Source organism: Vipera ursinii, assembly GCF_947247035.1.
Source record: "Vipera ursinii genome assembly, chromosome: 15".
Lineage (NCBI taxonomy): Eukaryota > Metazoa > Chordata > Lepidosauria > Squamata > Viperidae > Vipera > Vipera ursinii.
This window is the reverse complement of record NC_139528.1, coordinates 7,590,283-7,617,983: the sequence shown is the minus strand read 5'-3', so window position 1 is coordinate 7,617,983 and position 27,701 is coordinate 7,590,283. Positions and strand designations below refer to the sequence as shown.

Below are 27,701 nucleotides of genomic sequence, written 5' to 3'. Positions count from 1 at the left end.
GGGGCTTTTGCCCAGGTTCGCCTGGTGCGCCAGTTGCGACCCTATCTGGACCGAAATGCCCTAGGCACAGTCACTCATGCGCTCGTGACCTCCCAGATAGACTACTGCAACGCTCTCTACATGGGGCTGCCCTTGAGGACCACTCGGAGGCTTCAACTGGTGCAGAATGCGGCCGCGCGAGTTGTGATGGGGGTTTCCCGATACTCCCATGTAACACCTCTTCTCCGCGAGCTGCATTGGCTCCCGGTTGCCCTCCGGGTGAGATTCAAGGTTCTGGTAATGACCTATAAAGCCCTAAATGACGAGGGTCTGGGATATCTGAGGGAACACCTGCTGCCGGCATCAAGCTCCCTTCGTCCAGTGCGCTCCCACAGGGAGGGTCTTCTCAGGGTGCCACCGGTAAGAGATTGCCGGTGGGAAATACCCAGGGGGAGGGCCTTCTCAGTGGGGGCGCCTGCCCTTTGGAACCAGCTGCCAATGGAGCTGAGGACTGCCACAACCTCCGTTCATTCCGCCGGGACCTGAAGACCTGGCTCTTCGAGCTCTCTGGCCCAGGCTGAGAATTTTAATTTTAATTTTCATTTTAACTGGGGTTTTATTTGTTCAGGGACGGATATAATTTTTTTAATTTGTTTTTAACTTTTGTATTTTGTTTTTAATCACCCTGTAAACCGCCCTGAGTCCTTTGGGAAAGGGCGGTATATAAATGTAATAAAATAAATAAATAAATAAATATTTTTTAAATCGTGGGGTTTAAGGCGGCCTAACGCCACTTAATCAATTTCAAATTGATTAAAACAGTGTTTCCCAAGTTCAGCAATGTGTGGACTCGCATTAGGGCTGCCTGGGGGATTCTGGGAGTTGAAGTCCACCCATGTTAAAGTTGCTGAGCCTGAGAAATACGGCTCCCGCTGCATTCTGGGAGCAAGTGAGCTATTGTAGCTTGGCTGGAGAAAGGTGCAGAGAACACCCAGGCCCTGGAGGGGTTCAAAAAAAGTCAAGATGGCAGTTGCAAAGTTCCACCTTTTTACGACATGAATTGCACATGTGTAAAAAATATATATATCTTGCCCTCATAGAGACACATCCGCCACCTGCCATCTTGACTTTTTTGACCCCCTTGGCCTACGCTTGCCCTGCAGGTGGGGACAGAACAATTGAACTATTCTTTGCCTTCCAAGTAAACTATTCCTTGCAGTTTGATTGTCTATTGAAGAATTCAAGCCAGCATGTTTCCTCCCATTTTTCCCAACAACCCTGCGAAGGAGGCTGGCGCAAAAACATCCATAAGCTTCCATGGATGGGATGAACCCAAACCTAGATCACCCCAAAGCCATGCCTTTTGGGGGCCGGGAAACACACACACACACACACACACTTTTAACTATTCCCAAAGGGGCCCCAAGCAAGCCTGTAATGATGGCTGATAAAAATCAGGCAGAGCTTTGGTCCCATCTGGGCTGCCATTTTAACTTTTTGGCCACCCCACTGTTCCCCTTTCGATCGGCAGGGGAGCCCCCTGACCTGAGCTGCCTTCGTCCATGTCCAGATTCCGGAGGGCCCCCAGCTGGGCCCCTTGCATGACAGCTTCAAGCAGCTGGGCAGTTGAACGGCCCGCCTGAGATGGAATTCCTCTTTGTGAACCGACCTGCGGGTTGCAGCTGAGGTCAGCGGATTCCAGAATGGCTGGGGTCTCCTGTTGTAAGATGCTGGCTTGCTGGATAAGTCGAGGCAGAGCAAGCCATGATGCTCTGTTGCATAGAAGCTACACAAAGAGCTACATCATGATGGGGAAATACTAGTTGTTGTTCTCCTCCTCTTCACAAAAGACTGCTGGGGTATGGCAGCGTTTCTCATCCTTGGCAACTTTAAAACTAGTGGAATAGAATAGAATAGAATCTGAAAGGCACCTTGGAGGTCTTCTAGTCCAGCCCCCTGCTCAAGCGGGAGACCCCCTAGACCAGGGGTAGGCAACCTCGGCTCTTTTATGACTCATGGACTTCAACTCCCAGAATTCCTGAGCCAGCTATGCTGGCTCAGGAATTCTGGGAGTTGAAGTCCATGAGTCATAAAAGAGCCGAGGTTGCCGACCCCTGCCCTAGACCATCTCAGACAAGTGGCTGTCCAATCTCTTCTTAAAAACTTCCAGTGATGGAGCCCCCACAATTTCTGGTGGCCAGCTGTTCCACTGGTTAATTGTCTTCATTGTTAGGAAGTTTCTCCTTAATCCCAGGTTGCTTCTCTCTTTGATTAATTTCCAATTGGCTGGGAGGGATTTCTGGGAGTTGACGTCTACAACTCTTAAAGTTGCCAAGGTTGAGAAGGTAAAGGTAAAGGTTCCCCCGCATGTGCGTGCTAGTCTGCTAGTCGTTTCCGACTTTAGGGGCCGGTGCTCATCTCCGTTTCAAAGCCGAAGAGCCAGCGCTTGTCCGAGGACGTCTCCGTGGTCATGTGGCCGGCATGACTAGACGCCAAAAGCGCACGGAACGCCGTTACCTTCCCACCGGAGTGGTCCCTATTTTTCTACTTGCCTTTTTACGTGCTTTCGAACTGCTAGGTTGGCAGAAGCTGGGACGAGTAACGGGCGCTCAACTCTGTTACGCGGCACTCGGGATTCGACCCGCCAAACTGCCGACCTTCTGATCGACAAGCTCAGCGTCCTAACCCACTGAGCCACCGCGTCCCTTTAAGGTTGAGAAACACTGCCCTAAAAGTGGCATTTCAAAAACTAGGCGTGCTCTGGGTGGGTTAGGTTAGCGCATTGGCACTTTGAGCCCCTCCAATCAGAGGCTGCTTCCTTGGGGAAGGGGGTTTCTCTCCAAAACAGACCCTGGAACTATAGGAAGTCTTCAATTTAAAACCATTCGTTTAGCAACCATGCAAAATGACAACAGCAATGGGGAAAAAAAAGACTTATGTCCGGTCCTCACAGTTATGACTGGATGCTGCAACAAGGGTGGAAAACGCTCCTAAGTCACTTTTTTCAGGGCTGTTGTAACTTCAAACGGTCACTAAATGAATAAGTCGAGGACGGCTTGTGGGGACTGGGGAGGGTAGAGGCTGTCAGACAGCTGAAACCTGCCATTTGGGGTGGCGGGATCTTTTCCTCACAACCACACACACACACACACACACACACACACACCGCTGCTGGCCTCTTGAGTGGTTGCTAAGCTGCCGCTGGCCTGTTTTCCTTCATTCCAAGGACCGAAGCCAGAAATTCCGATCTGGGCCGCCTCAGGCCTCCCAGCAGAGCTGGGCCAGGAAGCCGGGAAGGGAAATTGGGGTGGGGTGGGGGAAGAGAGAGGAAAAGGACAAAATTTTCCTTCCAAATATGGGAAGAGCCACATCCTGAAAAGTCCCAGCAGACTTGCACATGTTTTCCAGTGCAAGGGAGGGAGAGGAACGAGAGAAATAAAATACAAATATAAAAAATTCAAAATAGCCAGAATAGGGAGGGGTGAAGGGAGGAGGAAGAATTGGGGTCCTGATGCTAAACGGGCTATTGCTACGAGAATTGGGCGAGAATCAAGCCGGAGTCCGCGCATTTATTTCAGCCACCCGGGGTGGTGGGGGTGGGAGGGTGGGTGATGCTTTAACCTTTTAACCCACTTTGCCTCTCTCCTGGGTTTTGCCAGGATGTTGGAGATGGGGCTGCAGCCCCCTCCCCAAATCCAGACAAGCACATCAGGACATCCCTGCAGCTTTCCAAGGAGCCCTCTCTCGTTCCCCAGGAGAAAGAGGTCTCTCTTGGCCCATCCAAGAGGGGAGAAGGGAAATTTGGACGGCAGCCCTGAACATCTGCGCTCTCAACCTCCTGCCAGGCACTTGCGTCTATGCCACGTGACGGTGTGCCAGCCCAGAGAGATCCTAGCTGGAAACCCCTTTGCAGCGAAGTCAGCCCAAGCTGAGGCTGCAGCTGGCTGGAAGGAGATGAAAGCCACAGCTGGAAAGGGGGGGGCAGGGAAAGAGGCTGATTGTATTAGGGGGTCTCCCGCTGCAACCTTAGGAGACCCCGAGCTGGCCTAAGATGGGATCCAGGGTAAACAGCTTAGAGCACTGTTTTCCTCAACCTTGCCCAGTTGAAGATGGGTGGACTTCAGCTCCCAGAATGCTGTGTTTCTCAGCTCCCAGAATGCTGTGTTTCTCAATTGGCCAACTTTTAAGATGGGTGGACTTCAGCTCCCAGGATGCTGTGTTTCTCAATCGGCCAACTTTTAAGATGGGTGGACTTCAGCTCCCAGAATGCTGTGTTTCTCAATCGGCCAACTTTTAAGGTGGGTGGACTTCAGCTCCCAGAATGCTGTGTTTCTCAATCGGCCAACTTTTAAGGTGGGTGGACTTCAGCTCCCAGGATGCTGTGTTTCTCAATCGGCCAACTTTTAAGATGGGTGAACTTCAGCTCCCAGGATGCTGTGTTTCTCAATCGGCCAACTTTTAAGATGGGTGGACTTCAGCTCCCAGGATGCTGTGTTTCTCAATAGGCCAACTTTTAAGATGGGTGGACTTCAGCTCCCAGAATGCTGTGTTTCTCAATCGGCCAACTTTTAAGATGGGTGGACTTCAGCTCCCAGAATGCTGTGTTTCTCAATCGGCCAACTTTTAAGATGGGTGGACTTCAGCTCCCAGAATGCTGTGTTTCTCAATCGGCCAACTTTTAAGATGGGTGGACTTCAGCTCCCAGAATGCTGTGGTTCTCAATCGGCCAACTTTTAAGATGGGTGGACTTCAGCTCCCAGGATGCTGTGTTTCTCAATCGGCCAACTTTTAAGATGGGTGAACTTCAGCTCCCAGAATGCTGTGTTTCTCAATCGGCCAACTTTTAAGATGGGTGGACTTCAGCTCCCAGGATGCTGTGTTTCTCAATAGGCCAACTTTTAAGATGGGTGGACTTCAGCTCCCAGAATGCTGTGTTTCTCAATCGGCCAACTTTTAAGATGGGTGGACTTCAGCTCCCAGGATGCTGTGTTTCTCAATCGGCCAACTTTTAAGATGGGTGAACTTCAGCTCCCAGAATGCTGTGTTTCTCAATCGGCCAACTTTTAAGATGGGTGGACTTCAGCTCCCAGAATGCTGTGTTTCTCAATCGGCCAACTTTTAAGATGGGTGGACTTCAGCTCCCAGAATGCTGTGTTTCTCAATCGGCCAACTTTTAAGATGGGTGGACTTCAGCTCCCAGAATGCTGTGTTTCTCAATCGGCCAACTTTTAAGATGGGTGGACTTCAGCTCCCAGGATGCTGTGTTTCTCAATCGGCCAACTTTTAAGATGGGTGAACTTCAGCTCCCAGAATGCTGTGTTTCTCAATCGGCCAACTTTTAAGATGGGTGGACTTCAGCTCCCAGAATGCTGTGTTTCTCAATCGGCCAACTTTTAAGATGGGTGGACTTCAGCTCCCAGAATGCTGTGGTTCTCAATTGGCCAACTTTTAAGATGGGTGGACTTCAGCTCCCAGGATGCTGTGTTTCTCAATTGGCCAACTTTTAAGATGGGTGGACTTCAGCTCCCAGAATTCCCCAGCCGGGGTATACGTAGTACTCTTAAGTTGGATCCACCCATTACAGGAAGTCCTTGATTTACAACCATTCATTTAGTGACCATTCATATTTACATCAGCACTGAAAAAAGAGAGATGTGACCATTTTTCACGCTTAACGACCGTTGCAGCATCCCCAAGATCACTTGATCAAAATTCCGGCAAATGACTCATATTTACGACGTGTAGTGTATGCTCTTAAAGCATACACGGAATGTCAGCACAGCAGGGGGCTGGAAAAGCTCCAGGCTATAACCGCTTTTGGCGGGGAAAGCCTGAATGGAGCAAGTCGTTGACAGCCCCAGGGCATGGTCAGCTCTGGCGGGAAGCCAGGGTTTAAATCCATTGGCCACCTGCCCTGGCGGGAAGCCCAGGTTTGAATCTATTGGTCGCGATTCACCTGGGCAGGTATAAAGAGACGTCAGGTAACCCCTTTGCCCCAGCTTCATTCCTGATCCAATAAAGAAGTCCTACCCAGCTCCAGTGTCCGTCTCTCTGTGTGACCACGCGACCTTGCACGACGGTTGCAGTGTCTCCTGGGGTCCTGGGATTTCCCCCTTTTGCCACCTTCAGACAAGCAAAGTCAATTGGGACTCGGGATTCACTTAGCAGCCATGTTACTAATTTAAGAACGGCAGTGATTTGCTTAACAACTGTGGCAAGAAAGGTCGTAAAATGGGGCAAAACGTACTTGATCACTGTCTTGGTTAGCAACTGAAATTTTGGACTCAACTGTGGTCGTAAGTCAAGGACTAGTCTTTGAATGAGAGTTCACCAGGAAGTTGGGGGAAAAAAAAACATTGGGAGGATGCAGCCATGTACCACATCCGTACTTTGCCAAAATACAGGAAGTCACCCACAGCTGAGCCAAAGGAGTTTTGATTTAAATTTAAATTTCCATATTGTGTCCAACTCAGGTTGGCCGGTTGTGTGAACTCAGCCCCTGTGAAGCATGGTTTAAGGGCAGCATTTCTCAACCTTGAAGATGGGTAACTCCCAGAAGTCTTCAAGAGGTCAAGGTGGAGAAACACTTGTTTAGGGCTATTGTGAAGTCAGCCAATGTACTGTACATGTTAGCATGTGTTATTAATTTTATCCACATCATTAAGCCATGATTATTTGAACCACTATTTGCTGATCAAACCACAATTTACATGTGCAGTAAGCTACGAACCACTGAATGCTCACATCATGTAATGCCTAAATCATATAAAACAACTGCTGCTTACTTTGATGACCGAACACAGGTGTTGGTGTGAGTCTGTGAGAGAGAGAAAGGACTAGACAGAATTCACGCATGATATGTGTGAATCCAGCCTCAAAGCTAGTTCTCGACAAACTTGCACCAGAGTTTGTATCACTGTGGGGTCTTCAGTCGGAGTCTCACATGGAAGGGGGTACAAATTTCAGCCTCTAAATTACTATTTCTCAAACTTGGCAGCTTTAAGATGGGTGAACCTCAAGTCCCAGAATTCCCCAGCAAGCATGTTTTAATATAGGTAGATTGCAGCTCCCACAATTCCTTAGCCAGTCTGGTGTTTGGTGTTCAGCTGATCCCAGCGATAGGTTTAGCATGCAGTATGAACACAGAATCATCATGCCACTGTGATTAGTAAGCCATTGTTTATCAAATAATGTGTTGTGCAATCCAGCCATTTCTAGTGCAGTAAATCATGGTTCAGAAAGAAGACCGTGATTGCATTCACACAGCCTGTTAACTCTGCTCCTAGATTAACCCATTTGCTGGCATTGCTCAACGGTTCAAAGTCTAAATTAAGCCAATAGGCCAGTGTTTTTCAAATTTAGCCACTTAAGAAATGGGAACTCTCAGAATTCCCCAGCCAGCATGAGAATTCTGGGAACTGAAGTCCACACATCTTAAAGTGGCTTAATTTGAAAAAACAAACAAACTGCAATGGATGATTACATTACTGCAATGCAGGAGCTGAGAGTTTTTTCCCCAATCCAGTTTAAAGCAATCGCAAACATGGATATATGAACTTTGACCATCGTTTTCAAGAGAAAATCAAAAATCAAAACACTTCCAAACAGAGCGATTTAACTAAGTAAGTTATTAATCGACCACATGACTTTGTTTAGTTTAAGTTACACACATGCACAAGACAACTTGCAATATGCTTTCTCGGTGAGCCGGAGGGATACATGAGCGGAGGTCATCCGTGGCCTGAAAAGTCCAAAGACCAAATTTATTCATTTGTTTGTTAAATTTATTATTAAATTCCAGATGGATTTTTGAGGAATGTTTTTCCCATTGAACCAAGGCTGGCAATTTGTTACAGCGATTCCTCTCTGAACCACCAGAGGGCAGTGCCTAGTTGAGCCTGGTTGCCTTCTGCATTAGCTGAAGCAGTTTTTCCTTGAAAAGGAGGCCACTAGGCGATCCTAGGACCACTGTGGGAAGTTGTAAAGTTCCTTGGAATTAAAAGGCAGCCACAAAGCTTTCTAGTATGTCGGATGCTGTCATGAAATGTTGAGATCAATTTGGGGAGACTCATGTCGCTCATGTCGCATTGTCTCCAATTCTCCTACCTGGTTTTGCCTTCACAACAGCCTTGTGGGGTAGGCTAAGCTAGAGTGACTCAGTAAATTCCATACACTGCAGTGCAGCAAGGTGGTTAAAGTCCTAATAATGGCATTTGTGCAATATTTTATACGGGTAGTCTTCAACTTCGCAATAGTTCATTTAGCGACCGTTCAAAGTTACAATAACACTGGAAAAAAGGGAATTACGACCATTTTTCACACTTACAACCATTGCAGCATCCCCAAGGTCACGTGATCAAGACACTTGGCGACCGACTCATATTTACGACGGTCGCAGTGTCCTGGGGTCACGTGATCCCCTTCTGCGACCTTCTGGCAAGCAACATCAATGGGGAAGCCAGATTCACTTAACAACCGTGTTACTAACTTAACAACTGCAGCACTTCACTTAACAACTGGGGCAAGAAAGGCTGTAAAATGGGGCAAAACTCATTTAACAACTATCTTGCTTAGCAATAGATATTTTGGGCTCAATTGTGGTCATAGGTTGAGGACTTACCTGTATCTGGCTGGGGGCTAGTCTTTTCACTTTTCTTTCAAGTCTGGCACTTTGCATGGGACCAGCCATTTTGGTCCCTATATTTGGCAGTCCAAGAAAATGGGTTAATTCAGGAACCAGCTGAGCTGAAGTTAACCATCCTGGAATGTAGCCAGAGTTGAATACTGAGATTCATCCCTGAAGGGCTGATTTAAGCCAGGGCTGGAGGCACCTAGAGGCCATCTAGTCCAGGGGTCCCCAACCTGTGGGCCGCAGCCCGGTAGTGGGCCGTGACCTAATGGCCACCAGGCCGTGGGACAGGCTGGCCAGTGTGCACTCGTGTGCATGCACACCCCTTCACTTGTGCTAGTGCCGCAGCTGTGGGGTGCAAAAATGGTCCACTGCCACGCTGCAAGGCGCAAAAATAGACATCGCCATGCTGCGGGGTATGGAAGCAGGTCCCCGCTGCGCCGCAGGGCACAAAAACGGGATGCCGCCGTGCCACGGGGCACAAAAATGGGCCACTGCCACGCTGCAAGGCACAAAAACGAGCCGCCGCTGCACTGCAAAATGCAAAAACGGCCACCACCGCATCGTGGGGCGCAGAAACAAGGGGCTGCGTCATGCAAGAATGGGGTCTGGGCTAGCAAGTATCACGCAGGCTCTAGCCCCACCGTTTGCGGTGCACGCGTGTACATGGGGCCAACGTTGGTGACCTCTGATCTCGTCCACCCCTTCCTCAAGGCAGCATCTGTCAGGTGCAAAAGACCAGGACCACAGGTGAAGTTTCAATCAAACTGATTTATTACTGACCATCCCTACGCGCACGAATCTGCTCAACTAACTGTTGGCACTATCTTGGCGTTAGATCAGGGTGGACAGAATTCAAGCGGGGCAGGATCTGGTCCGTTTGTGGCTACGTAGAGATTCTAGGCTGATTCCTCTTTTGACTCCGCCCACCGTTCTGCCCCGCTTCCTACAGCACCTCTCACCAATGAACACCCTGCCCCTCTCTGGAAATTTCTAGCAAAGCAGAGCACACCAGTTCATGTGGCGGCCAGTTCCACCAGCTGACAGCTCCTAGCGCCTGGAAGCGTCTCCTGGTGAGTGGCCTAACTCGCTTTATTTCACATTTGAACCCACCTCCTTTCTTCTTGGACCCCCATCCAGTAGTTCAAGACGGCCAGCAAATCTCCCTCCATTATCTTCTACATGAGCTACAACACCCCCAGGCCGTTCAGAGTCTCTCGCGCCTTCCAGACCCTTCTCCAGCTGGTGAATTGTCTAGTCAAGCTCCTAGTCAGCTTCAAGTTACAGAACACAGAATTTCTACTAGTCAGTTTCACACCCCCTCTCCCCCTCCCCTTTCCTTGCAAACCCAACCCTTTGCATCGGTTTATGACCACCGCAAATTATGATCTAACAGGTTGCATCAATTTATGATCCGGGAGGGTCCCATCAGTTTACGCCCAGCATCAATTCGCCGCCCAGTGGATTGCATCCGTTTACATCCACCGGATTGCCCGAGTACGTGATCCAGTGGGCTGCATCAGAATTCACTCGCGATCCAGCGGACGGCACCAATTTGTGATCCAATGGACCCCATCAATGTACACCCAGTGTGGGCTGCGTCACTTTACCATTCACTGGCTTGCATTGATATAATAAAATAATAATAATAATAATAATAATAATAATAATAATAATAATAATAATAATAATAATAATAATAATAATATGTGGTCCAGTGGATTGGCATCAATTTATGATCCAGTGGATTGGCATCAATTTATACCCAGGGGGTGGGTTTCGCATCAATTTACACCCAGGGGGTTCGCATCAATTCTCAATCCAGTGGGTTGCGTCCATTTATGATCCAGTAGACGGGGGGGGGGGTTGCCATCTGGTCTCTTCTCCATTGTCCGGGGGGGGGTTGCGAAGCAGCTCTCGAGTGCCCATCCAAAATAACAGCCCCCCCACGGGAACAGCCTCAAGCTTCCACATGGAGTTGCTGTTACAGTCGATAGACACCCACTTTGGTGGGCAAGCCCCCTCTTCCCCCATTCTGGGCAGCCCTGTGGGGGGGGCGTGCGACCAGCATCCTCCTCTCGGATGCACACCTGTGGAAGAGGAAGAATGGGCAGCCAGGTGAGTTCAAGCCTCTTTGCAAAAGGGGTTTCCCACCTCCCCTTCAGAGCAACCCCCTCCCCTCTGCTTGCAGCTGTGGGTTCCCTCCCCCGTGCCAGACTCTTGCTCTGACCGAGCTGCAGAAGTCACCCGTGGCACCGTCTCTCCCGACTTTTCTCTACCCATTTGGCACGAGGGGCTCAGATGGAGACCCTTTTCAGCCCCGGCACCCAGGACTCCCCCATCCCAGCCCCAACCGTGGCCCACTCTTCTCTTCTGTGCGCCGAGGGGGCGCCCAGCAGTGCCTGGCTTGGCGCCGCGTAGCTCTGAGTTCCTTTTCTGCCGCGGAAGCTAATCCTGGTCAGGTTGAGCCCGCTCTAAGGCCGCCCCTGGCACCCCGGGGGAACTTGCCCTTGCCCCCCCCGCTTGGCAGCCATTCCAAGGACCATCTACGGCCCGCCCTGCCGTTGGACTCTGAACCTGGTGCGCGCCTGGCCTGAAGCGCCCGGAAGCAGCTCTCTTGTTTTAAAGCCTGGGGCTGTGGTTGGCAGTGCCACAGTGCAGAACAACCAAGTTGGAAGGGACCTTGGAGGTCATCTAGTCCAACCCCCTGCTCAAGCAGGAGACCCTATGCCATTCCAGACAAATGGCTGTCCAGTCTCTTCTTAAAAGCCTCCAGTGATGGGGCAGCCGCAACCTCCGCCTTCCACTGATGGATTGACCTCACTGTTAGGAAATTTCTCTTTAATTCCAGGTTGCTTCTCTCCTTGATTCGTTTCCACCCGTCGCTTCTTGTCCTGCCTTCAGGGGCTTTGGAGAACAGGTTGACAAACCCCCCCCCACCTCTTCCTTGTGGCAGCCCTTCAGATATAGGAAGGCTGCTATTGTGTCACCCCTCGTCCTTCTCTTCACCAGACTTGCCGTGCCCAGTTCCTGCAATCGCTCTTCGTGTGTTTGAGCCTCCAGTCCCCCGATCATCTTTGTTGCTCTTCTCTGCACTCTCTCCAGAGTCTCCACATCCTCCTTTTATTGTGGTGACCAAACCTGAGAGAGACAAACTTTCCAGTCCTCTCCAAAGTTTGCTCAGACAGCCTGATGGGACCGACAATACCTTCTGCAGCTTCTTATTCCATGGGTATCGAGACTACGCCACCCATAAGCCCCAGGCTGGCTGAGAATTCCCAACGGTGGCCCCACAACCCATGGGGAGGACAACAGCGCAGTCAGGACTGCTGTGCTTAGAATAAATGGACTCTGCCCACCTGAGTTTGAAGCCAGGAAACTGGGGGCCATCTCTTCTCCACCCTTAGCCAGGTCTACCTCTCAGGGATGTTGTAAGGACAAAACTGATTAAGGCAGAGCTCTTCCACCCTCCCCATTTTCCCCCCAGCTGATTTTTCCATGGGTAGCTCAAAACACAGCCGGAAAGGGAGGATTTGCAGGCGGCGAAAACTTTTTCAAGAATCTTCCTTTCCTGAGTCAGGCGAAGGTCTGGAATGAACCTCCCCTTTCTCCTTTTCACCCCCTGGAAGGAAATCAGAAAGGGGAAGGAAAAGAGAAGAAGGAAGGAAGGAAGGAAGGAAGAAGGAAGGAAGGAAGGAAGGAAAAGAGAAGAAGGAAGGAAGGAAGGAAGGAAGAAGGAAGGAAGGAAGGAAGGAAGGAAGGAAGGAAGGAAGGAAGGAAGGAAGGGAGGAGAGAGGAAGGAAGAAGAAAGAGGGAGAGGGAGGGAGGAGAAAAAGGAAGGAGAAAGAGAAGGAAGGGAGGAAGGAGAAAGAGGGAGGGAGGGGGAAAAGGAAGGAAAAGACAGGAACGAGACAAGGAGGGAGGGAGGAAATAAGTAAAGAAAGAAGAAAAGAAATAGAAAGGAAGGAGGAAGGAGGGAAAAAGGGGAAGGAAGGAAAGAAGGAAGGAAGGAAGGAAGGAAGGAAGGAGAAAGAGGGAGGGAGGGGGAAAGAAAGAAAGAGGGGGAGGAAGGAAAAGACAGGAACGAGACAAGGAGGGAGGGAGGAAATAAGGAAAGAAAGAAGAAAAGAAATACAAAGGGAGGGAGGGAGGGAAGGAGGAAGGAAGGAAGGAAGGAAGGAAGGAAGGAAGGAAGGAAGGAAGGAAGGAAGGAAGGAAGGAAGGAGCGAGGAATGGTTCAGTCACCCCAGGGGCCCCTTACCTTCTCCAAGGGCCTCCAGCCTGGTGCTGCACCTCTGTGGCCGTTGCTGGGGGGAGAAAGGCCCCCCCACCCATCCAGGAAACGGGCAAAGTCAGATCAGCTCCACCCAACGGGGCAGTTTGCTCGTAAAGGGTGGCTGGTTAATGATTAGCCTGCTGCAAATATTTGATAAGTGCTGGGAGAATTCAAAGGGCAGCACCCAGGAGGGAGATGGGAGGGGGGAGAGCAGGTGCTGCAATCGCTTGAGAGACCCCTGGGGCTTCACGTCCGTCCCCCCCCATCCCCCCCCCCCGGCTCAAAATGATCTGAGAGAGATCCTTGCATTTCTGCTGGGCACCTGAGCAATTTATTTATTTATTTTTTAAAAAAACAAAGCATTAAATTAGAAATGAAAAAGGAGGGGCTGCTCCTATAAAACACAATCCGATGCCTGATCCGAATGAGCCCCCCCCGATCTTTTCCACTGTGGTCTAATTCCTCCCCCCCCGGATAAACATCTGGGGTCCCCTCTCCGAGGAGAAAAACCATCCCCCAATTTTGCTCGCCTATCCGTCCTTCTTCTTTTGAAGTTTTGCCCATTAGCTATTCAGAGTCTTAGCAGAGTGTGTCTCGCCCTTGGCAACTTCAAGACGGACGGGCTTCAACTCCCAGAATCCCCCAGCCAGCCAGTCAAGTCCACTCATCCTGAAGCACGTTGGCTTGGGCAATTCTGGGAGCTGAAGTCCACCTGTCTTAAGGCATGCTGGGAGATGAAGTCCACCCATCTTGAAGCCTGGGGAATTCTGGGAAATAGGTGCGAGCCAGGAGGAAGAGTTGCTGCCTAGGAAACAGTCAGATAAAGGACTGTTTACTCCTGGGCTGTAGAATGGAAGGAGAAAGAGGCTGAGATGGAGCATTCACAACAACTTCTGGTGGCAAGCAGTTCCACTGGTTAATTGTCCTCACTGTTAGGAAATTCCTCCTTAGTTCCAGGTTGCTTCTCCCCTTGATGAGTTTCCATCCGTTGCTTCTTGTCCTGCCTTCGGGCGCTTTGGAGAATAGCTGGACCCCGTCCCTAAGTTATCAGAGCATCAAGGAGACGGTGGGGGATTTGTATTTTCAAACTTCTAAAAGTCCATTAATGTAGCCTTACAATAAAATCGAATCAGCTCACCAGGTCACGTTTCCTGTTTGGTCCTACCTGGGAAGGCTGACGTCAATGATGCATGTCTAAAAATACACGTCTCCCACCAATCGCCTTTACAGGACTTAGGTGAACTCTGGAATAGGCAGAAATAGAAAAATATTTGGGGAGGAGAGAGCCAGAGCAAAGACGATGGTAATTAATGGGCAATGGAAGCTGGGCTATAAGAAGGCAAGGTGGATGGGGGGGGCTGTTCCTTTGAATTAAGTTGCAAGTTTCAAGCCACCACCACCACCCCTAGTTTTTCAAAGCTCAGTCTCTGGATTGAATGTGGAATCCTGCAAGGCAACCTAAGATATGCAGATGATACCACTCTAATGGCAGAAAGTGAAGAGGAACTAAAGAGCCTCTTGTTGGGGGTGAAGAAGGAGAGTGCAAAACTTGGGTTGAAACTAAACATTAAGAAAACCAAGATCATGGTATCCGGCCCTCTCAATTCCTGGCAGATTTTATTTTCCTGGGCTCCAAGATCACCGCAGATGGGGACTGCAGCCAAGAAATTAAAAGACGCTTGCTCCTCGGGAGGAAAGCCATGGCAAATCTAGACAGCACACTAAAAAGCAGAGACATCACCCTGCCAACAAAAGTGCGTATAGTCGAGGCTGTGGTCTTCCCAGTTGCAATGTATGGCAGTGAAAGCTGGACCACAAGAAAGGCTGAGCGCCCAAGAATTGAAGCCTTTGAACTATGGTGCTGGAGAAGACTCCTGCGAGTCCCTTGGACTGCAAGGCGATCAAACCGGTCAGTCCTAGAGGAGATCCACCCTGACTGCTCTTTAGAAGGCCAGATCCCGAAGTGGAAACTCAGATCCTTTGGCCACCTAAGGAGAAGGAAGGACTCACTGGAGAAGAGCCTCATGCTGGGAAAGATTGAGGGCAAGAGAAGAAGGGGATGACAGAGAAGGAGGTGGCTGGATGGAGTCACTGAAGCGGGAGGCGTGAGCTTAAATGGACTCCAGAAGATGGTAGAGGACAGGAAGGCCTGGAGGAACGTTGTCCATAGGGTCGCGATGGGTCAGACACGACTTTGCAAGTAACAACAACAAAGGCAGCTACGAAGAAAGTTTGGGAGATCCTTAAGTTTTCAGAAAAAAAGACTAAAATGTTTTAAAGTACCCCCCCCCCGATGGGCAGCATCCTGGCTTAGCCCCAATGCTGGCTTGGAACCTCTTGGTTGCCCACAGAGAACATTGGGGCAGCCAACTCATAATGGGAGACTTTCCCCACCCACCCACCGGAGCTTCTGGAATGTTTCAGTGGGAGCCCAGCAGTGGCCATGGATGTCCGGAGAAACCCTTGGCTCCTGTTGATGACCTGGGCGCTGCTGGACAGGCCTGTCTCCAACGGGGAGAGCCAGGGCACAAATGGCCCTTGTGAGCAGCAACTGCGATATCGGCACAGCAGCGTGGAGAGTGGGGGGGGCTGGCTGTCCACCCTGGTCCTGCTCAACAGCATCGGTGCCATTTGGCTCTTTGTCTTCTGCGCCATCCGCTGCTTGTGCCTCAGGAGGAACCAGTGCGCCCAGGAGCTAGACGAGAGAGGAGGGAAATGCTGGGAGGTAAGGCTGGGGACCCAGCAGCTGGAGGGTGGAGAACGTGAGAAGACGAGGTGGACCTATTTTCCAAAGCCCCGAGGGCGAGAAGCAAATGATGGAAGATTGTCAAAGAGAGAAGCAACCAAGAACTAAGGAGAAATTTCCTGACAGTGAGGACAATTAGTCAGCGGAACCACTTACCTCCAGAAGTCCTGGGGGCCTGTCCTGCAGCCCAGTGGCCAGTAGGCTATAAATGATATAGGAAGACAGACAAATGAGAGATAGAGATAAGAGATAGATAGAGGGTGGGGGGGAGATAGATAAATAAACAGCTCACAATGTAATAGATGATTAGATAGACAGATGATAGATTATATATATAGCTAGATGGATAGATGATGGCTAGATAGATAGATAGATAGATAGATAGATAGATAGATAGATAGATAGATAAAAAGATAGATGATGTAGATAGATTGACAGATGATATAGAAAGATGATAGATAGATGAATGATAGATAGATGACAGATGATATAGACAGATGATATATAGATGAATAATGATAGATAGATGACAGATGATATATAAGATAATAGATGATATATAGAGACAGATACAGACACAGACAGAATCTGTGGCTAAGAGTGGATGTGTGTGTATGTCTGTGTGTGTTACATATATATTAATACATGTTAAATCCTATAGATGATAGATAAGACAGATGGATGATATAGATCAGACATGTCAAACACAAGGCCCGGATGTGGCCCGCAAAGTGGTTTCATGTGGCCCGCGAAGCCATCCTGGAAACAGTGAGAGAACGGCCCCCACTGCCTTGGCTCTGGCCCAGAGACCCCCCTCCTGCCAGAGACCCTCAGATCTCTCCCACTCCTGCCCAGGCCCCCATAGGCACCCTTGATGCGAAGGATGTACAGCTGGCCACGCCCACCCAGTAGGCCACGCCCACCCTGGCCATACCCACCCGGCCCCTTGAGGGCAATCGCAATGCTGATGCGGCCCTCAATGAAATTGAGTTTGACACCCCTGCTCTAGATAGATGATAGATGACTGATAGACAGACACACAGATAGATAAGCAGATGGCATATATAAGATGGATAGATGAGACATATGACATAGACAGATAGATGATATATACAGATGATAGATAAGACAGATAGATGATAGTAGACAGACACATATATAGATAGATAAACAGATCACAATGTAATAGATGATATAGATCGACAGATGATAAATAGATAAATATAAACAGATGATAGATTTTATATATATAGCTAGATGGATAGATGACAGCTTAACAGATAGATAGATAAAGATAGAGATGATGTAGATAGATCGACAGAGATGATAGATGATAGATAGATGAATGATAGATGATATATATATATATAGACAGAATCTGTGCCTAAGAGTGGATGTGTGTGTCTCTGTGTGTTACATATATATTAATACATGTTAAATCCTATAGATGATAGATAAGACAGATGGATGATATAGATAGATGATAGATGACTGATAGACACACACGCAGATAAACAGATGGCATATATGAGATGGATAGATGAGACAGATGATATAGACAGATGATAGATATATAGACACAGATGACAGATAAGACAGATAGATGATAGATAGTAGACAAACAGACACATATATAGATGATAGACAGACACATAGATAGATAAATAGATATAGAAGGGTAGGTAGGTAGATAAACAGATGACAGATATATAAGATGGATAGATGATAGAGATAAGATAGATGATATTGACAGATAGATGATAGACAGACTGACAGACCAACAGAGACAGACAGACAGAGTTGTAGGTGCTTCAACTCTGGAGGTTTTCTGAACAGCCGTTTGTCCAGAATGGTATAGGCCAGGGGTAGGCAACCTTGGCTCTTTTATGACTCGTGGACTTCAACTCCCAGAATTCCTGAGCCAGCCATGCTGAGGGGAAAGGGAGAGGTTTCCATGCTGAGTCATGCTGGCTCAGGAATTCTGGGGGTTGAAGTCCACAAGTCATAAAAGAGCCAAGGTTGCCTACCCCTGGCCTAGGCTGCTTTATGACTTGTGGACTTCAACTCCCAGAATTCCTGAGCCAGCCACGCTGAGGGGAAAGGGAGAGGTTTCCATGCTGAGACATGCTGGCTCAGGAATTCTGGGAGTTGAAGTCCACGAGTCATAAAAGAGCCAAGGTTGCCTACCCCTGGCCTAATGGATCTTTTGGATCAAAAATTAACATAAGACCCGGTCTTATTTTGTGGGAAATATGGGTGGCTCGGCCAGGATGGCTGGGCTTCCCATCACTTTGCCTCCTCTGCTTGGCACGGATGATGCTGAACTTTCTACACTCAAGGCATCGTAGACTGATCAAATGGATCCCGGATCCAATATGACCCATGCGCACAGCTGCATATGAGTTTAGGCCAGGGGTAGGCAACCTTGGCTCCTTTATGACTCATGGACTTCAACTCCCAGAATTCCCCAGAATTCCTGAGCCAACCATGCTGAGGGAAAAGGGAGGTTTCCAAGCTGAGCCATGCTGGCTCAGGAATTCTGGGAGATGAAGTCCACGAGTCATAAAAGAGCCAAGGTTGTGGATCTCCTGCCTTGAGCAGGGGGGGGAGTATGGGGGGGCTGGATAGAAGACCTCTGGGGTCCTTTCCAGCCCTAGAATCCTATTATTCTGTGAGATGACACCGAATCCACACTCAATGCCCCCCCCCAATGGTTGGGTTTGCACAAACAAGTTAGATCATTGATTAATGAAGCAATTATGAGTGCTCACTAATTAGTTAATGAAGAAACTATGAGTGGTCATTCATTCATGGAGAAATTGCAATTGCTTGCTAACTGATTAATTAAAGGGGTCTCCTCTCATTTTTCTTCTGTGATGCAGGAGGTCCAAACGTCCTGTCCACAAGAAGACGGGGACCAGCCGTGTGGCTACCAGACTCAGGTCCTCGTCCCGGCCCAGCCCGAGTTCGGATCCAGCCCGGCGGATACCAACCCCGCCCTGCAGGCATACACCCACCAGCTGGCCTGCATGGAGCACGAACTGGAGCACTTCCTGAGTGAGGTGCGCAATCGGCAGGGCACCCCGGGGGCCAAGGCAGGGAAGGAGAGGGACCCCCTCAATCTGAAGAAGGGGGGCTTGGGCAAACTGCGCATCACCGTCTATGAAATTGCTGACAGTGAGCAGCCGGAGCCGGCCTGTGGCAGAGGACGCAAGAAGAAGCTCAAGTAGAGAAGGGGGGCAGCACGAAACACCGAGGCGGGCCCAGCGGGGTGGCTGGCAGCCGGAATGAAGGGGGCTCAGGAGTCACTGGGTCTCACGATTCGTCTTGCGACATTTATTAGGAATAAATTATGAATCAAATCGAGAAGAGTCCAGGTAGAGTTCTTCTGTGTGCCGGTCAGGTCACTGCGAAACTGGGTGCGGTGCCAGGCGTCGGGGCGGGGTGGCGGAGAAGCCCTCAGGGGTTGCCGTATATTCAGTGGGTCTCCTGGATGCTCGTGGTCCGTTTCTTGGTTCTTTGGATGATTCTGTCGGGGAAAGTCAGCTGCCCAGAGCCGCCTGGAGCCGGGGAGCCTCGAAAGCGGTGCTTCTCCAACTTGGCGACTCGGAGATGTGCGGACTTCAACTCCCAGAATTCCCAGCCAGCAAGCCCAGAGGAGTTCGGTTGGGATTCGTGGCTTGTGGGGAGTCTACACGTCTCGAGTGTGAGACGGAGCAGCACCGTTTGTGGCTCGTTCGGCGACTGCCAGGTGAAATGGCCGGGCTCTGACCTCAGTTGCTGACCTCGCATCAGGCAACGGGGGGGCCTCTGCCCAGCATTGCTGAACTCATAGCCGGGATGGGATGTGTGCCGAGGAGGGTCCCACCCGTCCCCATCATCCACTGCTCTTTTTCTCTCCCGTTGAGTCGCATTCCAGTTCTCGGAGACTCCGTTTCCCAGAAGTGGTTTCCTCTGGGCTGAGAAGGAAGGATTGGCCTATGGTCACTCAGACGGCCTTCTGCTAGAGGGAGGAAGAAAAGAGAGAGAGGAAGAGAAAAAGAAGGGAGGAAAGGAAGGGAGAGAGGGAGGGAGGGAAGGGAGGGGTGGAAGGAAGGAAGGAAGGAAGGGAGGGAGGGAGGAAAGGAGGGAGGGAGGAAAGGAGGGAGGGAGGGAAGGGGTGGAAGGAAGGGAGGGAGGGAGGGAGGAAAGGAGGGAAGGAAGGAAGGGAGGGAGGAAGGAAAGAAGGAAGGGAGGGAGGGAGGGAAGGGGTGGAAGGGAGGGAAGGAGGGAGGGAAGGAAAGAAGGGAGGAAGGAAAGGAAGGGAGGGAGGGAGGAAAGGAGGGAAGGAAGGAAGGAAGGAAAGAAGAAACTGTTAGATGTTTTTGTGCCAGCCATGGCAGCTCCTTAAAAGGTCACCAGATGGGAGCAAAGAGGCACCTTTGCTCCCACTGGTGGGTCAGGGGTCTCCGGCCCCTGCAGCCCCATTGGAGAGAGTTAATGACCCTCCAGCCATTGTAAAGAAGTTTGAGGACCCCTGCTCTAACATTTCTGCCACAGTAACCCCAGGCTTGTTTGCGATAGCCTGAAGTACTTTCTGACAATCTTTGTTTGCATTTTCAAAAGCTAATTTGAGCAGAATTTCATTTTGAGCCTGAACCTTGTCAATTTGTCTTTCTATAGATGAAGTCTTGGTAACTTTCGTTTGATCCTTGCTGGATCTTTGAAAACGTCTGGCTGGGTGTTCTGCCAGACTCATCAACTTTCCTGAGCGCAGCCATGGCAGCTTGTGCGATTAAAGGAAAGCCAGCTTGGCTCCTTTGAAGTTGATTGTCCAAATTTTGGAATTGGCCCGCCCCCCAATAGTTGTTCTTTGGTTACGTTTTGGGGAAGACCTCTCCCTTCTAAAATGGGGATTTGTTTGGCATATTCTGATGACCAAACGACATTTCGAGCTGGGATCTTAAAATCATATCAAACAGCATGCGATCATCCGCGATGGTCCTATGAGTGCCAAGGTGACTCAAACCTGTGATCAGGCCGAGAGTGTATTTAGAATGAAGGCCATATTGAGTCACAGCAGACCCAGATTGTTGGGGGCAGTAAGCTGACTTTGTAATAATGCCGCTTGGGGTGTGTGTGTGAAAGCCCTAATAAGCAGGCATAGACATAGAATGAAGGCTACTGCTAAGCTTGTAAGCCGCCCTGAGTCTTCAGAGAAGGGCGGGATATAAATGGAATTTAAATAATAATAATAATAATAATAATTAATAATAATAATAATAATAATAATAATAATAATAATAATAATAATGTCCTTAATAGTTTTTGGAACAAAAAAGGTGACAGGATAGGCAGCACAAGCTTCTAAATCCTCTGGATCTAACATCCCAGAGGCACGAGCTGCAAGCATAGAGTGAACCAAAGGTGCCCCTTGAGTGGGGGGGGGGAGATCTGAAGAAGGAGGAGGGGGGAAGGGAGGAGGGGGGAAGGGAGGAGGAGGAGGTTTAGAAATGGCTTTTGGAGCAGAGGGAGGGACAGGCACAGCAGGGTAAAGAGAAGAGGCAGAAGGAAGTTTCTCCGGAGGGAGATCTGAAGAAGGAGGAGGGGGGAAGGGGGGAGGAGGAGGTTTAGGAGTAGTGATGGCCACAAACTCAGAGGTTTTTTCCTCTTGGTCGGGAGCAGAGGGAGGGACAGGCACAGCAGGGGAAGGAGAAGAAATAGGAGGAAGTTTCTCCGATTTTTCATAGGGTGGGGGCGAGAAGGCCAACGTTTCGCCCGTCCCTCCTATCTGGTTAAAACATGCATAGCGGAGAGTTAAACATTCCATTACGATCATCCACAAGTTTAAAATTTTTACTGGAGCCCTAGGGGGGTCTCCTGAAAATATTCTCCTCATTTGGTCCATGTAGCCAATTTGAGTCATCCCCTTTCAGGATATTTTGGGCATTGTTCCCACACCACGTAAGAAAGAAGCCGAATTAAGTCTCTCTTTTTAACCCGGGGTGGGGGTGGGGGGTGGGGGAGGTTGCTTGCCTGTTTGAAAAGCAGCCAATTTCCTGCTATTATCCATTAATTCCCTCAACTCCTGCAGATGCGCTGTCTGCTGTTGAGAGGATTTTCCACCCATACTCACGAAAAGTCCTGCTTGTCTAGCGACGGACGAGGATGAGTCGCGGCCACCGTCAGGCGAATGAGAATGGATGGCTGAAGACGGATTCCGCAGAATCACGTCGGGGTCACCAGTTGCTGGGAAGCTGCTGCTTGTGAACAGCCGGGTTGAGAATAACTAGCTGCTGGTGAAGCTGGGAAGAGGCTGCTCCTGCGCAGGGTTGGCGTCCATGAAAGAAGGACACAGAGATCTCTCGGGGAGAGGGCTCCGCTGCTCCTGGGAGGAACACCGAACCACGAGGAGCAGTGGGCCTTGTTTGTTTATAGTAAAAGCAACCAATCCTATTTTATTGTTGTTCAAATAGACCAATCAGGGTTTGATGGTTTTACATCCTGCCAATCCTGCATGATTCAAGTAGACACGTGCTCTTTAAAACCTATCCTGAAAGGAGTCATTGGGGTTCATAGTAGATTCAAATACAGTAATGACCAATCCCCTGCAGGAGGCGTCAGAATTTGCCTTATATGGAACAGCCGATGGTGTGAAAGGTTCTGTAATCACGCCCTTATGTGGCTGTAGCCCATGCCATCTCTCCTAGGTTTCTTTGTTTTACTTCCTGATACACGATGCACTGAAGACTTTCCACGGTAGAAAAGTACTAGCCAGCTTCATGTATAGGAACAGAGATCATGGTTATTCCAACAGGGAGGCTGCTCTTCAGCTCTTGATCTAGCTCCCTTTGGGACTGATCCACGGGCTCAATCCAGGCACGGGTGCCTCCATGCCAGGGAACTCTTTCCCTCTGCTTTATACCTAAATAAAGCTTCTGCCTGACTGCATCCCCGCGTGCTGCCCTTTTGCTCGGAAGCGCCTCAACGAGCCACCGGCCTCCTGAGGCCTCTCGCAAATTGGTAGCGGAGGTCGATAGTTGGAGGCAAGGCTTCCAAGCCAGCAGCCAGAAGCGAGAGGCCTGGAGGTTCCAGCAAGAACGCCTTTGAGAGGGATGGCAGGAGATCCCCGACGGTGACCAGGAGTCTCCAATCCAGGACGGCAGCCCTGCACCCAGCCCCTGATGCCAGCTTTGCTCCAGGTGAGGCCACAGATGACCTCTATCCCCCCAGAGGAGCGCCAGGGACCCCTTCGCCTGCCTCCCTACAGCCGCAAGCCACGCAGGGAAGCATGGAAGGCTTACAGTCCACCCAAGACTGCCCAGACGCAGCGGAAGCGGCCTGGGCCCAAGCCAAGCGCCGCGTGGACCAGATGACTGAACAGGAACGCGAGGAGCTGCTCGTAAGGCTCCTTGCAGCACAAAGGACGGCCCAAGCCTCTCCGCCAGGGATGCCAGCGCAGGGGGCCTCTGGACACCAGGTAGGTCCTTCCCCGGCACCCACAAAGCCCCCTAAGATGGCACCGGCCACCCTGAGGGACCCCGGGGCCCCGGAGCTTTTGGCGGGAAATTTCCCGCCAAATCGTGGCCCGCAGCTTCCGGGGCCCACCGGAAGCAAGATGGCGGCCCCCGGGACACCCACGCGGACGGATAGGCCTCAGCCAGGCCTCGAGGCCCAGCAAGCGGTGGCAGCCGGCCGAAGCCGCCCGCAAGCCGCCCGGCCTTCCCCACCGGAACGCCTCAAGGCCTACGATGGCCTGGGAGCCTGCCCAGCCGAGCCTGCCGCAGCAGGGATTAAAGCAGCCATCCGGGTCCTGGAGGCCGCAACGACCGCGGCCTCGACATCGCGGGTAGCCAGCCTCCCTCGCTACCCCTGGGAGCCTGACTACGGGGAGGGGGCGTCCAGTCCAGGGCCCCCCAGCTGCGCCCCGCGGCTCCGGAGGGCCTCCGAAGGAGCTCCGGGGCCTTCAGCCCCTCTTCGGGCCCAAATCCCGGCCTGCAGGCTTAGGCCTGGGCCTGGCTCAGAGACAGAGAGAGAGACGTCCGCTCTCTCCGCCCGCTGGGCTGAAGTGAGCTCTGAGCATGCCCAGTCGGGACCACCCAACTCTGAGCATGCTCCGTCGGAGCCATCCCCAAATCAGAGGAAAATAGCGCCACCTGGCATCCCTCTTCCATTCACCTCAATGGAGACCTCTGAGATGTATAAACATCTGGAAAAGTCCCTTCGTCCTCGGACCCTGGCATCTGTTTCTGCCCTCCCAAATGATTTTGAAAAACTGCATCTTGGGGGGGGGAGAATTTCAGCAGATGGAATAAAGAAGTGCAGCTGTGTCTATTAAGGCAGCGTTTCCCAACCTTAGGAACTTGAAGATGCGTGGACTTCAACTCCCAGAATTCCCCAGCCAGCATAGCTGGCTGGGGAATTCTGGGAGTTGAAGTCCACGCATCTTCAAGTTCCTAAGGTTGGGAAACGCTGTATTAAGGGAAGGGACTCTACAGACGGTTCTGTACCCCCCACCTCTTCCTTGGAGGCCCCTGGAAGAGTGGCTTCATAGAAAAGCATATGCCACTCTACTGATCTCAGTGGATACTAACTTGCACCCCAGCATTCCAGATGGGCTCACAGCTGGCGAACTCTGGGGGTTGTTATGTGGTTTATTCAGCCAGAGCCTGGGTTCGATCACCAGGCTCACATCTGAGTTTTATAACACCAGGCTGAGGTTTGGGGCCAGCATGGCAGAGCACCTGGGAAAATTGAAGGCGCTCAGGGCAGAACTGATGCTCCGGGACTACCCTGTAAATGAAGCGAACATGGTCGCTGTCATTCTGGCTTCCCTGGACAAAAGTTGGGGCAATTTCATTGCTTTGCTGGTGGGGACCAGGGAGGAAGCCATGCCTGTGTCCTACCTCACAGAGAGGCTCAAGGAGGAGGACAGGAGGCGTAGAGATGCAGGAGAATACGCCAGGGCCACCACTCAGCGCGCCAGCAGGAGGCACCACAACTCAGAGCAGGTCAATGCTCTACTCAGGTGTTTCATCTGTGGCTCTGAGGGGCATCTGAAGAAGGACTGCCCCCATCACCAGCAAGGCCCCAGGCGTGGTTCCAATCAAGGAAGGGGCAGGGGGCAGAGAAGGGGGCGTGGTGGGGGCAAAGGTGGTGCTAAGGGCAATTTTGTATGGACCTGTGCTCTCACCCCCGCCACAAAGGCTGGTGGCCCCACTGGCCTATGGTTACTGGACTCTGGAGCTTCATCCCATATTGCCAACATGAAACAAGGGTTTAAAAGGTTGAGGAGAATTAACTCCTCTGTCAAGGTTGCCAACGGTGATAAGGCTTTGATTGTTGGGGAGGGCACTGTCTCTGTACCGGGGCTGGGAAATGTTGAAGGGGTATTGCATGCTCCCTCCATTGCCAACAATCTGTTGAGCATAATCAAGTTATGTGATGATGACAGGGTGGAGGTATTATTTCGTAAGGGGGGAGGTCATGTCACTCGGGACCAGAAGGTCATTGGGAGTGTTACCATCGTAAATGGTTTGCCATACTTCTCTCCTGAGGGCCCAGCCACAGAGGACAGCCCACCGGGTGCCACCTCAGAAGGGTCCTGCGCACAGAAAGAGAGAAAGGCCCCACAGCCAGCCCCAAGGCTGTCTAAGGAGCGCAAGGCCGAAGCGGTTGGAAAGCCAGCCCCACGGCTTTCCAAGGCCAGTGTGGGCAAGAAACCCGAGCCTCAGCAGGCACCTAAAGCAGGTAAGCCCAAAAAGGAGCCTAAGGTGCCGGCACCGCTCAAGGCAGCCAGAGCCAAGAGGGTGTCAGTGGGGAGGCCACTCCATGATAAGTGTGCCCATCTCTTACACCGAAGATTAGGTCATGCGAGCTTCCCCGTGGTTAAAAGGATGGGAGAGTTTGCTGAGGGGGTCCAGCTCAAGGATTGTGAGGTGTTCCTGGACTGTGCCATCTGTAAGAGGGCAAAGAGTGTTGTGATTCAGGGTCAGCCTGTGGGTTCGGCAGTTGGGTCGGACGATTCAGAGGAGGAGGAGGGGGGTGTTGGAGAGCCTGCAGAGGACAGCCCTGAGGCTTCGCAGAGCCCTCAGCCAGGCCCCTCCCATCTGGTCATGATGGAGACCCAGCTGTGTGAGCCTGACAGCGTGGATGAAGATGACCCACAGCTGGCCCTGTTCAAGGACGCCCGACGCAGGAGGCAGTCAATCAGGAGTAAACAGTAAACAGCAATGGGGCACCTCAGAAGGAGGCAGAGAGAAGTCACGCCTTGAACTGTTTAAAAGGGGAATGTGTGGGAGGGCTGGTTTGCTGAAGGCAACCGTTTGAATAGCTCCTGTTTCATGGTTCGTGTTTTGGTTTTGCTCTGTTTGCTCTGTTTTGTGTCAATAAATTGGGCAGGCTTAGTTATCTGAACTATCAACCTAAATGTTGGAGGTGTGGTGGCGAAGACGCAACGTACTTTCATATATGGTGGACCTGTAAAAAAGTTAAAGCTTTTTGGATTAAAATCTGGTGGAATATGCAGAAGATATTTAAGAAAAGGATAAAGTTTTGTCCGCAATTGTTTTTACTGGGCATAATTACTGATACTACTGTTGTGGACAATAAGTTGATGTTGAACTTAATTACGGCAGCAAGACTTTTAGTAGGTCAATATTGGAAGAAGGAGGAACTGCCGACTATAGAAGAATGGACTTTAAAAGTTTCTGACCTGGCGGAAATGGCAAAGATATCGGCGTACTTGAAAGACCATTCGCAACAACGTTATATTACGGAGTGGAAAAAATGGATTGATTACATCCAGAATAAATATGGGACTAAAAAGTTTCATTTAGCATTTGCATAAGTATTGATGTGATATTAGTATTGCTTATAGTCATTTTATATGAGCTAGAGTGCGATAGATTTAATAGCTTATTGTTGTTAGCATATGGCTGTTTATGATTGTTTTTACTTTTATACCTTGTATTTAGCTCTGGGAAGTCGGGGACGGGGAGGGGGGAAGGGGAGGGGGGAGGGTCGGGAAGGGTTGGGTAAGGGGTGGGGGGAGGGGTTGTTAAAGATAAAATGTATTGAAAAACTTTTCAATAAAAAAATAAATAAATAAATTTGGCAGGCTTAGTTCTAGCCTCTTGCCTTTTTGTAAAGGGGTTGTCCCTGCCTTTTCTGTAGGGCCAGTAGTAGGCTGGTACAGAACAAAGAGGAAGGCTGCCCCCATCCTAAGGTGTCACTGCGTAATACTCAATACCCGTACCAACTAGTACATATTGATTTGGTTGGGCCATTCACACCGTCCCTAGGGAAAAGGCAGTATTTCCTCACTGCCGTTGATGATTTCTCGTGGTACGGCCATGTGTATACCCTCACCGAAAAATCCGAAGCCTTCGACGCCATAAGATCGCTGTACAACTTTGTGGAGACTCAGCACAAGGCCAAGATCGCACAGCTGCAGAGCGACCGCGGGGCTGAGTTCATGTCCCGAAAATTCCAGGACTGGGTAAGGCGTAAGGGCATCCGCCATTTTCTTACAACGCCCTTTACTCCTGCTCAGAATGGCGTGGCAGAAAAAAGAAACGGAATCCTGCAGACTATGGTGCGTAGTTTGATTGTGGATGCTGGGGTCGCGGAATCGTACTGGACGGAGGCGCTGCATTACGCCAATTACACCTTAAACCGCACCTGGAGCAGCTTCGTGGACCAGACCCCATATTTCCTGGTCCACGGTAGGAAGCCAAGTCTGGGACACTTGCGTGTGTTTGGCTCCTACGCTTGTGTGCACATCCCCAAGCAGCTGTGGAAGAAGGGGAGATCTCTCTCCCAGAGACTGGGGTTCTTGGGCTACGCTCCTGGCTCCAAGGCCTATCGTTTCCTGGGATAAGGGGGCAGGACTGTGACTTCCCAATCTGCCTCCTTTGAAGAGGACTCCAATTGGACCCAGATCCATTCAAATGATCTGGGCCCATATGTCAACCGACCCAGCAAGGATGCACCAACCAAGACACCACCTGAGACGACCACAGACCCTGCCACCAACGAGAGCGAGGAACAAGACGAAGAGGTCAGCCTACCTGGGGAGGATGAGCCGTCCA

General features: G+C 50.5%; 1 protein-coding gene across 1 annotated transcript in view; it reads right to left on the bottom strand.

Moving 5' to 3' along the window:
- ATG2A (autophagy related 2A) overlaps window positions 1-27,701 on the bottom strand; it is a 233,144-nt gene that overhangs the window by 104,235 nt on the left and 101,208 nt on the right. The gene's annotated exons all lie outside the window — the stretch shown is intronic.